This window comes from Macrobrachium nipponense, chromosome 10, assembly GCF_015104395.2.
Source record: "Macrobrachium nipponense isolate FS-2020 chromosome 10, ASM1510439v2, whole genome shotgun sequence".
NCBI classification, from domain to species: Eukaryota; Metazoa; Arthropoda; class Malacostraca; order Decapoda; family Palaemonidae; genus Macrobrachium; species Macrobrachium nipponense.
The window spans coordinates 86,222,683-86,240,182 of record NC_087204.1 but is presented as its reverse complement, the minus strand read 5'-3'; positions in this window follow the sequence as shown (position 1 = coordinate 86,240,182).

The window sequence follows — 17,500 nt, the reverse complement described above, 5'->3', positions numbered from 1 at the left end:
CCCTGTTAAGAAGGCATTCTCTCCCTTTCGGGCATGACGGCCTTGGCTTAAATAAGTTGATCGTCTCGACTACCCAGTTCTCCTACTCTAACTAAAGTTTTTTTGAGCAGCGATACAGCTAACTACAGTTGGCCTACCTAACTTATAGTGGAGATACTAAGTGTAATAACTTATTGGGTTAATGTAGTCTAGCCTAAGTGATAACTACGGGTCGCCTGTGACGACAATCTACTCTACCCCTAGATAAGGTTACTTGAAAATTCTTTTTGCTACTACCCTAGTGCCCTGGTACTAAATCATTAGCCCTAACCTACTCAATACAGTTAATTGGAGACGCAAATCTTTCCAGAGTGTGGTACGCACAGCAGTGATGTGTCGCCGGAACTGTTAAAATACATGATGTGAGGTAATGATTCCCCGTGAGGATGATGAGTTGGTTAGTGGACCAGGATGGAAATGTAATGAGGTAATTATATTTAAATGAGGGTTAGCATTACCAATTCTAGGGGTTAAAGGGTTAGTTTTACTGGCAGAGATCAGGCTGGCTATCTTCTCTGGGTAAGTGCCAGGATCACTCTGCAAATGAATGTGACACTGTACCTCGGGCACAGGTGTCAAGGAGAGCACGTGGCTCTTTGGTTAGTTTGGTGGATTTGTTACGTCCCTTCTTCTTCTTCTTATTCCTTCAGGGCCTGGCTATACCAGTCTTAGGAGTAGACGGAGGCCACCGACTCTGGGGTAAGGCCAGAAACGCCGTCAGGAGCAGAGGCAGTGGTAGCCTGAGGGATTGCAGAAGAACACCCTACTTCGGTATCTGCAACAACCATCGTAAAGGTGGAACCTACTGCAGGGGAGGCCCTAACTTCAGCTGCTGCGACAGCCGTCGTAAGGGTTATAAAACTCCAGGCTGACTCCTGGTCGGGAGGGGCAGTTCCTGGTTGTCCAGAGGAGGTGTAAAGGTAAGGTCTGCCAGAGGTTCATCCTCAGGTGACAGAGGTAAGGCAGAAGAAGAATCATGGACTTGGAATTGGCCATGGGCTGCGGTAGGCTCCATGCCTGTTGGAGGATCTCCTGTAGGAGGAGCCTTGATTAGGTTAGGTACCGGCGCTAGCTCAGACCAGGCGCAGAGGTGAAGTTCTGTGGTGGCTCTACGTCCAGGCTGCCTGAAAGCGTAAAAACAACAGCTAGCAAATGGGAAGGAAAAATAGGTCTTATTGTAGAGGTCTCTAAAATCCATCTCGAGGCCTAAGTCCTCTCGTGACTTGCCTATCTTACCCTAAGCTTCCGTCAGACCGGAAATTCCTTCCTACCCTCTACCGTGCGTGTTTTTCCCCCAAAATCAGTTGCTTTAGGAGAAGGCATGGCTGCTTCTTTTATAACTAAGATACCTTAAATACTGCTGGGGAGATGAGGCAATCAATAAACGTAGCAGCTCCCCCTGTTGAGAAGGCATTCTCTCCCTTTCGGGCATGACGGCCTTGGCTTAAATAAGTTGATCGTCTCGACTACCCAGTTCTCCTACTCCAAACTAAAGTTTTTTGAGCAGCGATACAGCTAACTACAGTGGCCTACCTAACTTATAGTGGAGATACTAAGTGTACTAACTTATTGGGTTAATGTAGTATAGCCTAAGTGATAACTACGGGTCGCCTGTGACGACAATCTACTCTACCCCTAGATAAGGTTACTTGAAAATTCTTTTTGCTACTACCCTAGTGCCCTGGTACTAAATCATTAGCCTAAACCTACTCAATACAGTTAATTGGAGACGCAATCATTCCAGAGTGTGGTACGCACAGCAGTGATGTGTCGCCGGAACTGTTAAAATACATGATGTGAGGTAATGATGCGTGAGGATGATGAGTGGTTAGTGGACCAGGATGGAAATGTAATGAGGTAATTATATTTAAATGAGGGTTAGCATTACCAATTCTAGGGGTTAAAGGGTTAGTTTTACTGGCAGAGATCAGGCTGGCTATCTTCTCTGGGTAAGTGCCAGGATCACTCTGCAAATGAATGTGACACTGTACCTCGGGCACAGGTGTCAAGGAGAGCACGTGGCTCTTTGGTTAGTTTGGTGATTTGTTACGTCCCTTCTTCTTCTTCTTATTCCTTATTCAGGCCTGCTATACCAGTCTTAGGAGTAGACGGAGGCACCGACTCTGGGTAAGGCCAGAAAGAAAAACGCCGTCAGGAGCAGAGGCAGTGGTAGCCTGAGGGATTGCAGGAGAACACCCTACTTCGGTATCTGCAACAACCGTCGTAAAGGTGGAACCTACTGCAGGGGAGGCCCTAACTTCAGCTGCTGCGACAGCCGTCGTAAGGGTAAAACTCCAGGCTGACTCCTGGTCTGGGGCAGTTCCTGGTGTCCAGAGGAGGTGTAAAGGTAAGGTCCTGCCAGAGGTTCATCCTCAGGCGACAGAGGTAAGGCAGAAGAAGAATCATGGACTTGGAATTGGCCATGGGCTGCGGTAGGCTCCATGCCTGTTGGAGGATCTCCTGTAGGAGGAGCCTTGATTAGGTTAGGCACCGGCGCTAGCTCAGACCAGGCGCAGAGGTGAAGTTCTGTGGTGATTCTACGTCCAGGCTGGACGGAGCTTGGCACTGCTCAGTGCTGCCAAGCGGCACTGGCAGAGTGTTGAGGTCGACTTGACCTGTGACAGGTACCGGAGGTGCAATACCTCTCAGCGTGCCCTTGGAAATGGGAGACGGAGGCTCCTGTCTCTTTTGGAAGGCGAGCCTTGTGGAAAATGGACAGTGTCCGCTGCTGGTGGCTTGCTAGGGCACCTAGGCCAATTCGTGGAGTGCCCTAGTACGTTGCAGGTTTTGCAACGGAACTGTGAATGATCAATCTCCCTCCTTGGTAAAGGGGGAGACTGTTGGTGGTCGTACTTCCGGGAGGAAGTAGGTCGTGGGGGCTCCTTGCTTTGGAGTGACTTGTCGTGGGGTTAGGACCCCTAGGCTTTTGAAATGAGAGGGAGACCTCATGTCTTGCCCTAGGAGGAGGTCGTAACTCCTGGAATGTAGCTTGCAACTGCAAGGGTACAAACTTTGGAGAAGTGAGGTCTGGTGACCCTCAATTGGATGGTCGGAAGGATCAGTTTAATATGATTGATACCTTCAATGGTGATTAAATGACGTCTATCGACGTAGCCCCTCGGGGAATTCGGTCTTCCCGTATCAGGGAGATTTGAGCGCCAGAGTCGTCTTAGGCTCTGACGTGGCTTGGCGGATAATGGCTTTGGAGGGGGGTGCGACGGTTATAGGGCCCTTAGCCGGGGGTCCTAGTAAGAAGGATTGGTAATGGCCATTGCGATGGCGGGAATATTGTGGTTAGCGCACCCTCCGTAGTTGGCAGACATGTGACCCTTGCGGCCACAGTCCTCGGCAAAACTTGTTCCAGAACCTCTTCCGTGGCATGGACGGTAAGGCCGAGATGGCCCCACAGGTTGCGAATCTATGGAGTCACCAAGGCTGGCAGTGTGCTCTGGCACAGGTGAAGAGTCCTCTCTGGCAGTGATTTGACGTGGGGAGGTTAAGGAATCCTCCGTTGAATCACCCTCGGAAACAAGTCCAGGGTTAACTGGTGGTGGCTTACCTCTTCCAAAGTGGAGGAGGTAGGCGTGAATTGGTAAGAGGCTGGCAGGAATGCGGCAGGAACTTTGGGCTCTGACACTGGGTCAGGGCCAGGTTCACAAATAAAAGGGATGTCGGGGACATTGGAGGCAGGCACTAGCCTCTGAACCTAAAATTGAGGTGTGGTTATCTGGCATGCTGCAGGTGTCCAGTACATCTTGTAGTGGGAGCTGCGTCCAGGGGAGATACGGCTTAAGTAGATCTCGGCCCAAGATTACCTGGTAACATCATGAAATTTGTCAACCACGCCCAGGCGGCACAATGTGTTTGTCCTGGTCTCCTGGTCCAAAAAGGGCATTTCCACATTCAGAAGGACCGAAGGAACAGATAGAGGTTACCGTCAATCCATTCAAACTTAATTTCTTCGTCCGTCTGGATTTTGGCACCCCTAGGCAATGCCTTTCTTGCAATGAGGGAGACCTGGGCTTCGGCATCGGCCATGACTTGTACCCACCGATAGGCCGTAGGAGACTGTTCATCAGGCAGGGCTACATGGTAGCCTTGGAGAAGTTCACCCTGGAAGCTCTCATCCCAAGGTAGAGATCGACTTGGGCACTGGTCGGAATCCACAGCATGCCACGCACACAAGTGGTGCAGAACCTCAGCAACCACCTCTTACCGGGAGTCCAGCTCATGGTCTGGGGTTTGGAAGCTTGCCGAGAGATTTCGTCATCTCTGAGAGCTAGCTCATGCTTTCTCTCTTCTTCTCTCTCCTTCCTTTCGCTTCTCTTTCCTTTCTCTCTGCTTCTCTGGCTTTTCTCTCTGCTTCTCTGCTTTTCTCTGGGTTTCTTTTTCTTCCCTTTCTTGCAGGCGCGCGATATCCTGCTGCGCCTTTATCCAACTGGTCAAGTGCTGGTCCAGTGTACCGGCCTCCTTGCCCAGAGTTATGAGGGCTCGGAGCTTCTCTAGCTCTATGGCAAAGAAGTCGCGGGAAGCAGGGGAAGACATTTCCCTTAGGCTGCAGTAGAGGCTCTGACAAAGTTGAAAATAATTGGCCCGGAAGGGTTACTGAATGGAATGGGAGTGCTTACGTGTAATGTGGCACTCACTTGGAAATGGGTTCTGCAATAAAAGTAATGAAAAGTCTTAAAAGACTGGGTGCTCTGTGGCACTTTGGGATTGACACCTTCTGATGAGGCGGAAAATCAAATGGAGTGTGCGGCGTACGTCACACTTAAAGGCGTTCCCAACTTGGGAGATGCTGGAATGGGCAACCTGTAGGTCCAATACAGGTGTGCACGGCACTTATGGAAGCGTTCCTTGGTTGAGTGATCCGGGATAGCGGATACACTAATGGAATAGGCGTTCCGTAGGACGGACACGCAGGTATAGGGCTACTTGTACGTCTGTACAGGTGCACGGCAACTTCAGGAGGCGTTCCTTTTGGACAGCACTTAGGGCTGGTATTGCGGCACTTCGGGAGGCGTTCCCTTTGGGAGTGTTCCGAAGGATCACTGACCCTTGTACTGGGACACATAATTAATTGGGCGTTCCATAAGGACGGACACGCAGGTACTGTGGCACTTTGGGAGGTAGGCATTCCCTTGGGGAGTGTTCCGAAGGATCACTGACCCTTGTACATGGACACACTAATTAATTGGGCGTTCCGTAAGGATGGACATGCAGGTAGAATGGCTACCTTGTACGGCTGTACAGGTGCAATGGCAATTATGGAGGCGTTCCTTGGACAGCACTAGTAGTGCTGGAATAGCGGCATTCTTCAGTAGGCGTTCCTTTTTTGGAGCACTGGTAGCGTGCGGGTGTGTCCCGTCGGACGACACTACATGCAGTATACTCAAGTATACTGAAGAGAAATGGCACTCTGTTCGTGGCAGTGTAATAGTGGAGGAGAGAAAGTAAAAGGTGGGAGTACTTCAGCAGCCAATCGATGGACAGTGTCACGAATTAGTGGCACTGTAAAATGGTAAGACCTGACGTGCACTGGTGGTGGCCAGTCCTAGACTGGTAACGACTTCCTTGATGGAAGTAATGAAGGTTGCGGTGGCACACTGTGCGGTTTGTGCTTGCGGTATACGCAAGTCTTTTGTGATAAAAATGGAAAAGACCACTCGGGCGAGCGCCCAGGTAATGGTAATTTGAAAATGCTCAGCTCCTTTGGCTGAAGTACTCGATAAATGAAATAAATGCTTGCAACGCAATGGGACAGGGCGCGTATGTATCACGCTCAGTGTAAATGATACACAAGAGACTAAAATAATGTTAATTCTGCATGCGTAATGGTAATAGACGTAGTACTCTTGGCTTCGTGAATAATAGGTTCTGGTCCTCTCTCTCTCTCTCTCTGAAAGGGTGAAAATGATATATGATGTACTCCCTTGTATGTAATTGAACTAATACTTTTAGTTTTAATACGACGCAACTTGCGTTAAATGATTTACTTACGTTAACGTGTAATGAAAGAATTGCTTTGGATAAGGTTTATGAAAACGATAACGCACTAGCGATGAACGATTTTTACGTTACTGGTAGCGGCTTGCGCTTATGAAATGATTTGCGTTTTCATATGAATTTTACAATGACGCGTTTTACGTTAACAATTCTTGTGATTTACTCTTTGAAGATTTACGTTAACTTTACGTAAGGATACTAGTCCCTGTGACAAGTGAAATGACGGTAAGGATTTTAAGGTGAAATGTTAGCAAACATTTGTAAATGGAAAAGGTTACGTTTAGTACGAAAGGAAATGAAACTTTCGCTCAGCGAGCGAGTGAGCGATGCTAGGTGAAACGCATGAGCGGGTTAGCAGAGCGGTGTGCTATCAGCGATGGCGAATCAGCTGATTTTCTGTAAACGCGAAAGCGATTTACAACACGAAATTCTAATTTCTTATTCAAGATGAATTACGTTAATTTCTCTGGCAGGATGATAGATACTAGTACGAGATTGATATTATTTACGTTAAAACTTCGAGACTTACGTTACTTTGCTTAAATCGTTGAGATAATACTTAAAGGATAAACATGGGCTGCATTGTGCGAAACGAAGGTTTGGCCGGGAAAGCGCATGCGCGAAGCTTACGAGACTGGCAGGCTTGAGAGAGCGTTTACGCTCAGCTTAAGCTGAGGGCTAAGCGGTTACCAACACTTGGAATGAAAACTAAGTTAAAACGAATTCCCCTAACATATCACAGACAAAAGAATTGTACATTTTTTTGCCGTAACTATTAGTAGAACACTCCTAACTAGCTAGGCTTTCTAAACACAACAATAACCCTGGCAAAGCACTTCCTAGTTTGATCTAGTACTTTCTGGCATCTATTGAACACGTGCTCGTGTCTCGTCAGATGAGAACAATGCAATTTACAAATAACAGAATTCACCTCGGCGCTGCCGTTTACAATATAATATTTCATAACTTAGCACTCTTTTAACACTTCTAATAAAATAAATACTTAACGTACCTTAAGCTAACACTGGTTATAAAGTAATCATATTATGAATGGTATACCTTATTACCGTGAGTCAGTGTGTCTTCCGCTGCAAGTGTGCTTTGATTTGCGCTTTGTAAAAAACATTTACATTTTACGTTTTACAAGGGTATAAAGCGATTTACAAGCCAGATCCGTGGCAAGAGTCGACATTGTTACGTATGAGCCTGGGCCTTGAAAGGGCTCCAATACGTAAACAGGAAATTAGTTGAGGGGAAAACAGAGTAAATTACTTGAACTTACCGTAAAAAGGATTTAAAGTGAACATTTACTCGAGAGGAAAAGGTCGCCAGAAAACTCAGCTAATTACTTCACATCTATTTATTTATAAGAGGCTGCTTTTAACAGCCTGGAAAAGTAATAAAACTGGTCCAATAAGTGGATAATAATATCTCTCAGGGAATGATATTTGGCTTCAAAACGAGATTCACGTTAAAAGCTGGTTTCGAAATCTTGCGGTAATGCAACACTTGCGAGCGAAGAGACTTGGACACGTGACTCAGGGAATCTGAAAAAAGATCCCAGATTAGACAAGATAAAAAGAAAAAGGACTTCTTGCACAAGTTACGATTATTCAGTTCTCTAGCACTGAGGCAAAGGAACTCTAATGTTTCACTGAGATATGCACTGAAGACTTAGTCTTTAACAAGTCACAAGGGAAAACACGCTGGCCCGATGAGGGACAAAGGGCTTTTAAATTTTGATGTAAAAGGGATAAAAGTGGGCATTGGAAAGGAAATTAGCAAGAGTCGTATGGTAGTAAAAGGTGCTGGTTTGGAGTTTACACTTTCTAGACGTACCTTAATTACTTGAGGCATGGACCTGTGTCGTGCTCTGAAGATAGCTCCCCACCAGCGTTTTGGACAGAGGGCTGATGTCCCGTCAGAGGAGGAGGCTAGAGGCACGTCTGCCTCGCTTTAGGAGTCGCTTCTGACTGAGAAAGATGCTGGTTCTCTGGCAATCACGGGGCTTCCATATACCGCCTCGGGCACTGCTGAAAGCGTAAACAACAGCCAGCAAATTGGGAAGGAAAATAGGTCTTATTGTAGAGGTCCCCTAAAATCCAACGCGAGCCTAGCCCCTCTCGTGACTTGCTATTCTTACCCTAAGCTTCCGTCAGACCGGAAATTCCTTCCTACCCGTCTGCCGCGTGTTTTTTCTCCCAAAATCAGTTGCTTCAGGAGAAGGCATGGCTGCTTATTTTATAACTAAGATACCTTAAATCTGCTGGGGAGATGAGGCGATCAATAAACGTAGATATATTATATATACTATATATATATATATATATATATATATATATATATATATATATATATATATATATATATATATATATATATATATCCTCAGTCAATGTACGTATGGAAAACAAATTCGTGTATAGAGGTTAAAAATAAATTAAAAATGATAACGTAAATAAAAATTGAGACTAAATGATGTGGTGATAATCCTGAAGCCCCTCTCAACGCTGGCTACCATCAAGGGATCCCTGATTGCAAAGAAGATCCTCATCTCCTTATCGAAGAGAAGCTTGAGGATATTCTTAGGGATATTCATAATGATATTCTTCCCGATATTCATAAGGATATTTCAAAAGTATCGTAAATTTGCTGGGGGAGGGGGGGGGGGTGGGGGGGCGGGGGCGGGGTAATTTTCACGAGGCTGCTGCTCCTTGACTTTGGACAATAGCATAACCACCTACTTTTAGAAACCATTCAATTTTTCTGTTTCCTCTTTATGGGGCTTTAAGGATGAATACACCATTTATGCTTTATTATAAAGGATTAGTATATCCAGACCTCTGCAGGAAAGAAGCTAATAATCCCAACATATATGTATCATAACAATTTACGATTTCGAAAACATTAAATTAGTAAATATCACCAATAACTATTTAACTGAACATTAATGAATATACACATTTTTTTTCTCTACCACTTTTCAGTTCATTATTTGCCCTCTTTTCAATCACATATATAAGCGATGTTCCGCCTTATTGCTGCCAAATTTCATAACCTTTATCATATCTATATCTGTTTATTATGTTATGACAGGTAATTTCTCCTGAAACTATATCAACGCATTACATTATTCTGAGGAACAAATTCCCTGCGTTCTCCCTGAATAGATTATTTAACACAAGATTCAATTGAATGCAAAGTAATTAACTACCAATGTGTTTATCTATTTCGAATGTTTTCTCCCAATGCTATATGTACGTGTGTAAGTATTTCATATCTGTTAACATGAACACACATACGCAATATATATATATGTTAATGGGGGGGAATTATTCCCCCCCCCCCCCCCCATTATTCATAAGGAGGTAAGCGTGAGCACGGAGCGGAAGGCAAACCCACACACAGCATTACTCACACAGCCTCTCCTCTCTCTCTCTCTCTCTCTCTCTCTCTCTCCAAGGAATCTCTCTCTCTCTCCACCTCTTTCTCATTCTAACAGGTAATGAAAATGAGAGAGTTGCGTCACAACATTAACGTTTATTAACAACGAATAAATAAATCAATCAATCAAGTAATCCAGTCTTACAGACTAACTCAAAAAGCCCCGAAACAGTACAGCGGCTAGTCACCAAAAAGTCTACACCCCTCTGGAATTCTTTGTCCCCCGGTATTCCAGGAGTACCAGAATCGTCTGTTTCAAAGATACAGAAACACATCCCGGTAAGTACACACACAAGATTAATAGACAGAGGTTTAAATATTGGATATCATCACAAAAATGTCAAACAGATAACAAGCCACTCTTGGCTAAAGCACTTCAACACTTACCCAAACAACCGGACACTAAACACTATGTCACAAAAAACTCCCCGGCGAACGCCACGGCATCTTTGCCTGTGACTTGAAGCCCTCTGTCAAATCCTCCCATAGGCTTGGGTATGACACTCTTTTAACAGAAGGAGGCGCACACGCACATATGAACACACAGTTCAATAGCGCCTCACGGTTCTAGCTGCATCCAGTTTCACAAAGGCACTTTGAGAAGGGTTCATAAACTGTCGAGCATTGACTTGTTGAACTAAGCACTTTTATCTCACGCCACCCCTAGAATCTCATTGTCAGCTACTCTCAGGTCGTTACCTCTACACTGTTCTCCACATTCCATAGGTCAAAGGGAACACATGGACAATATATTATTAACAAAAAACCCTAGGCCTTACAGATGAACACACAGTTCGATAGCGCCTCAGGTCCTCAAACGTTCTAGCTGGCATCCAGTTTCACAAAAGGCAGTTTGAAAGGGAAGGGTTTTTCATTAAACTGTCGTGCATTGACTTCGTTGAACTAACGGCAACTTTTTTTATCTCACTGGACCACACCTAGAATCATTGTCAGCTACTCTCAGGTCGTTACCTCTACGCTGTTCTCCCACATTCCATAGGTCAAAGGGAACACATGGACAATATATTATTAATCAAAAAACCCTAGGCCTTCATATATACACGTAATCATTCTCTCATCGAATTGTTTTTGTCCATCCACAACTACTTACATTATTCGGTCGCAGCCTTTATAACAGAGTACAGTGGCAATGTCTGAATCTTAAACCCGCATTAGAAATACGCTACAAGATTTTTACCCGTGTATCAATTTTCATTTCTCATTATATTGATAATATATATATATATATATATATATATATATATATATATATATATATATATATATATATATATGAAGTTTCCGAATAAAAAGAACATATAGGTATTATTGTATTCCCTACCGACGTCCTGCATCAGTTACGATGAATGTTAAAAGCGAAATTTAAATATACAGAGGTGGTTTGTAAAACGAATGCGTCTTTTAATATTAACGGGAATTCTGATCACTTTAATTATTTACATTCCTGGAGTTGAATATTACTGAGACGTTATTAATAATTGTAACTAGACCTGTCACTCAATATTTCTAATCAATGTCTTACGGAAAATATACGTTAAATTCATTCTCTCATAGAATCCCGGTATGAATAATTCTTGTTCTAATGCAGGCATGCAACAATGACTGATTTAATTCATATCTTTCATATTTATTTTGGAACACAATATATGTCTTCTACGTTCATCGCTTTATCTTCTCTGTCTAATATTACGGCATCGATAAGACAAAAAAATTATGTACATAGATATATTTTGGTCAAGTGTAGCAAATGTATATGACAATAAATTTAACTTTCAATAAAGCCTGGTTTTCTAATATTCAAGTTATTTTACAAGGCCTCGATAAAAATTTTTCCTTTTTCGTTGCCTACTTGATAAGTTCATCATCACCAAATTGATTTTCCGAAATACGCTAAGAATAGAGAAAACTTCAAGTATTTACCAACTCTTCTATTTCGGTAAATACATCTTGGCCAAAGGGAATGTATTGCAATACGAACGAATCTTACATTTTGAGAGCAGATATAACGAAAAGTACAATCAGTATAAAATTTGGAAATTTTATTTATTAATTTGAACTTAACCTGTTCCCAATTTAAAAGGTCATCCCATTCTAGACCACAAGATGTAAATTAATAAAAAATAAGTTTTAGAAGTATTTAGATATTCCTCCTTCAATAGTTTTGCCAGCGAACCCAGAGATACTACATTTGATTTACGAAAAATTACTTATTCATGGGACTTCTTATGATTTAAAATATTCTTTCTGCGAGAAGCATACTAAATCAAAAAGGTCTTGCTCCTCAATGGGGGGTTGGGGCAGGGGGACGCTACTGGTGCTGCTATTTAAATGGTTTTTACACCTTATTTATAAGTATTCTTTTTGTTGTGTCATTGTGTTTTCAAACCATTGTCATTAATAAAACGAAAAATAAGAACATTCTTTCTGGTAATCAATTTCGCTTTTGTTCAGAGGTAAGTAACTGTTAAAGTAATTGTTCGATCGACTCAGGAATTTCATTGAAACGAAACTGTTCAAAGTAATTCCTAAGATGTTTAAAATCTTACCCATCGCCAGACAAATTACTCTCATGAAAATAAATTCAATATTCTTTTCATTACGACAAAGGCTCAAATGAAACTTGACAATAGCAATATGATCATCATTCTCGTATTACATCAAATTACTTCTTATTAACATTAGTAAACTCGTGCATACACACACATGCGCATACGTACAGACATATATATAAATGTGTATGTGTGTGTGTCTAGTTCTGTGAAAGTGTATTCTGCTCACATGATTTTTTCGGAACCCTAAATAAAACTGTTTCATTATGAAAATTGACCACAGAAAATGCAGATGTATAAATATTTTTATATAATGAAGAGCAAGATGATCATATATTATAGGTCGTAAGTGTGCATTCTATATATATAATAAATAGTTGTGTTATTATTTCAATTAGATTCAATTATCATTTTACTCCTCTTACTTCATCTCTCTAGGATGGTTAATGGCATAAAAAAAATATTCACAATTCTAAATGTTTAAAAAATGTGAATTAATTAAAATACAAAAGTTATTCAAAACTTCCTCAGCTTTGCCTAAAAGTAAACCAGCGACTAAATCTCTGCACTGTGTTATATTGCACGTGAGGCCCTTCGAAATGTCCTTCACTGAAATCAAAATCCCAAGAAAGGATCATGATAAGTATTGAGGCACCGCTGAATACCTACATAGCAATGGCATGCCTGTCAACATACCTGGTAACGATACTCGTTTTTGAACCATCATGAAGTGCACCACAGAATTCAAGCGGGGGAGGAACAATACAGTAAATAACCCTATTGTCATGACGTCCACAGTGTCAAATACCAATGAATAAGTGAATACAACTCATCAGACTGATAAGACTACCTGAATCTAGCATTTCCACAATCATCCGAGACTGATTGAAGGCTGAGTGGATACACTTTCGACTGATAGCTTGGCGTCTACCACTTTGAACCTGAATAAAAAAAATCAAGGCAAGCCACGAATGTACCATGATTTTCCATCCTCCCAAAGGAAATATTTGCCTTTTTATTTCTGTGTCCATGAGGTTATTGCTTACAAACTTTAGTTTTGGTTCCAAAATCGTGCTTTGAATTACCAGTCATGCTTTTGACGAAAGCATCAGTACATACTATCATCGTTGGTTATAAAAATAGTCCTCCACTTTTATAATATGTCAATGTAATGTAGTTGCTTATATGCAAAGGCGGACTGTATTTTCTATGCATTCTGACTTGATTAAAGATCTCCAATAATTAGTTTTGAAAACGAGTCAGAATGAACAAAGGAAAATATAATTTAAAAACATAAACAATCGAATTACCCAATACATAACACTGATATATACATATATATATATATATATATATATATTATATATATATATATTATATATATATATATATATATATATATATATATATAATATATATATATATATATATATATATATGGGGTTAATATAATGTATGGAGATGACGAAACCGAACGATAAGCGAGTGGATAGTGTAATAAAACCATATAACTATTTAAATCGGAATCATTACGAGAAAAAGAAAAAGTGAGGATAAAATGCTGAGAGGTGTAACAGTCCTCATATTATTATTTTTTTTGTTCCATTTTCTAGGTAACTTTTTTCATCTCGTGTACCCAGTTTTATATTCTCCTTACTAACAACTATTGCTTCCTCAAAAAAAAAAAAAAAAAAAAATATATATATATATATATATATATATATATATATATATATATATATACTATATATATATATATGTTTTATATATACATATAATAACGAGATGGTCATTATCTTGTTATCATTTTAGTAGCGATGGACCAAGAGCGGCAGGCGACTGGTAATTGGTAATACATTCTCTCTCTCTCTCTCTCTCTCTCTCTCTCTCTCTCTCTCTCTCTCTCCTCTCAATAACTCTCTCTCTCTCTCTCCAACCATCTTAGGTCGTCAAATCAGAGTCGGAACTTACAAAAATATGCATTTATTTAAAAGCAAAGTATTAACTGAATAACTCAGATTCTTAACAGAATGATTAAATGAAATGTCAAATTCAGAAGTCCAAATAACTCAGATAACCCTTGGTAATTAATCTAACACCAATATTAGTTTAGCCATAACACTAGGCACAGTCAACATAGTAATTAAGTCAGTACACCATTTCTCCAATGAACAATCCCCACTCTTCTCCAGAAACATTTCCCCTCTTCCAGAAACGCCTGTTAGAAGACAGGAGAACATCTGGTAAGCACAAGAGCAAAATCAAAAGATCATATAAATAGATTATCACATTATATATTATTTAAAATATATCATAGCAAATCCCCCTCTTTATGTCACAGATAGCTCGGCCACCATTATAGCTAGCACCAGCCTAGCCACAGCTCACATAAACAGCTTATTAAAAAAAACACATTGGCCGGCTCATTAAACACTATGATAGAAATAACTGCACGTCTCTGGCAGTATAATGTCAATCATACATTATCTCGAACAACTTGCATATGGGCTATAATAACAACTGAAAATATCTCCTCATCTTGAACTTTCTCACACTTCCGTGCATGTGATTGTTCTGCTGCTGTACAGACACGTGAAACACACTGTAGAAAGGCGAAACGCCTCCCTGTGGAAGACAACTGATGACTCCCGTAGTCCAAAAGCGCTGTAGAACTCCGCAGATTAGTAGAAACTCTCTTATGTGGGCAAACATCAGCAACATCTCTGCAATCGCTGAAGGGCGTCTTGCTAGCGTTGGGGAACGATGTTTATGGTGTTTCAGTATATCAGTCATGTCATCGGTCAATTAAAGAAAAATTAACCCCAGACATACTTCTGTCAAGTAATGACCTCAAAAATTCTAAGAAACACTAGCTGAATGTCTCCCAATTAACCCCATTAATATGACCACTGAACTGAATTCTAACTACAACTCGTGTAGGAACTCCATATGATCGCTAAATCATAAGTCACTACCATAACCCGGTAAAGAAAACATTAAATTCTCCAACCTGATTCTCCAATAACATAAAAAAAAAAGCTTCGACAAATTCTTACATCAGCACGCACACTCCCCCAAAACACAGAAACTCTACGGACCTTCTGTCATCACATTTCAAAACTCACAATTCTCACAAGAAAAAAAAATATTGTAATGAGCCGAGGAAAAAAAACAAAAAAAAAAGAAAAAAAAAAAAAAAAGACCACATGACAAACCCAGCCAAGATTATCACCAAAATGTTCTCTCAAGCTCTGATATTTCAACAACCCCAAAACACATCCGTAAGAACTCCTTCAATGTCTAACAGCAAAAACCCTTTTTACTGCTCATACAATTAATTTCCATGAAATACAATGTCAAACACCCACATTATCCAATTCACAAACCCCGACAAATTATATCTCCCGTCCAAAAATAGAAATGCTATTTAAAGCTTAGCCCCAATTACATCTCTCGTAGGAAAAGAAAAAAAAGAAAAAAAAAGATAACAGCAATAAGTGAACTTTCCCCATTACAAAGCACATAATATATATAATATACATAACCCAACATTTTCCCCACAGAAATGCAGTATGCATCGTTACGGAATTTGTCATCACAATAATTATACAGATACATCTCCGTGAAATGCCAAAATCAGCATTTTTCAGAATAGTGCAAAACTCTTAGTAATCACACTGAAGGAAAAGTCAGCAACCGGACTCATCACAGCATTAACAGCAAAAATCCACCTGCGAACACGTCAGGTGCCGTTAACTGAACTTGTATAGAAACTAGTCTAGTCAGACTTGCAACTTCAGAAAAAACCCATGATTCTCAAAAAAAAATTCTATACGGACACCACATAATCAAATTTCACAAAATTATCTCCAGGATATAACTAAGGTGCTCAAAAATTGTCCTTAAAGACATAACTCTCAAATGATACTGTCCAATTATAAAAAACAAATTATCACCTATTCGGGATATAAACTACGGTAAACTCACCACAATTATATGCCGCCAAAAATAACCCACTGGTGAATATAAAAAATGCGACATCTCCATAAGGACTCATAAAACTGCAACGCCGTAATGCCACCCAAATATATCACCATATTAATAATAATACCACTCCGGTGATAAAATTATTCCCTCCATTTCACCAATAACCCCATGTGGAATAAAAACAAGTCTCCAAAAAATGTTTTACCTCCAAGCAGGGTAATCAAAAATGTAACTCTGTCCCCGAAAAATGCACTCAAAGCATCTAGCTGATACACTCAAAAATATTGTCCCATATCTCCTCACACCAGGTTTCTATTTGCAACAAAAAAATAACTATAAAAATAATTGAACTAAACAAAGCTCTCACCACCATAGGCCTAAACTATGGACTATTTCCAGCAAAATAAAATATATCAAATGGCCAAAATATTATATCTCCAATTCTCCAGGAAAACAACTCAATGTTATAGTAAAAAACTATAAACTCTCTGTTTAGCATAACTGCTAAGAAAGGGCAAAACTCGGCAAATAAAAAAAATTGCCCAAGAAATTCTAGAAAAAATCACCAATGTGCCATAACTCATTATAACAGAACTCCAAATTCAGTGTCTAAGCAAAGACTTCCCCATATGCACTCACTACGGCATAGGCCACTAGAAACTTAACCAAGTTTCCTATCTCTGGCAAAGTTGCTACAAACACAATTGTGCAAGAGGCCAACAATTTCCGGAACACAAATATCCAGAGAAAAAAAATGTAGTGCCTTTATGTAAACATTCAAAAATGCAAAAATTCTCCCATAAATCTCTCTGCAGCATCAAACGGCTCAAATTATAAACACATTCCCGAACAATGATTCCAAGTCACGAACTGAGATATTTAAAAACAAATTCACACAAACGGTGGAGAGAAAAATAAATTCAAATTCGCCCATGATAAAAAAACTTACGTCAGCGATGGCTAACGTCTAAAAAGGGGAAAAGAAAAACTAATGGCACTGTTGACTATTCCCGTGACACCTGTAACATCTGTAACTCACGTAGACTTCAAGGAATTATCTTGCTGAACTCATAAGAAAAAGAAAAAAAAATGTGTTGTTAGTACCTCCCAATATTCATAAAATATCACCACCCTAAAATTCATTACAACACCCATGTTAGTATAAAAAAATAACACCAGTATCAGAATTCGCCAGTATCAGTAGTATCACCAAATATTAGTAAATATCAGTACTCCCAGTATCACCAAAATTAGTACTCGCCCATTCACCAAAATTCACCAGAATTGCTATCACCACCCATAAAATCATTGGCACATTCCCCAAAAATCATTACCACCATGACTCCCATAGAATCCTCATAAATATCTCCAGTAATGATAATAATCCTCCATAATAATTCCACTTGAATATCTCCCCACGATAATTCTCCTTAAAATATCACCCGTAAAATATC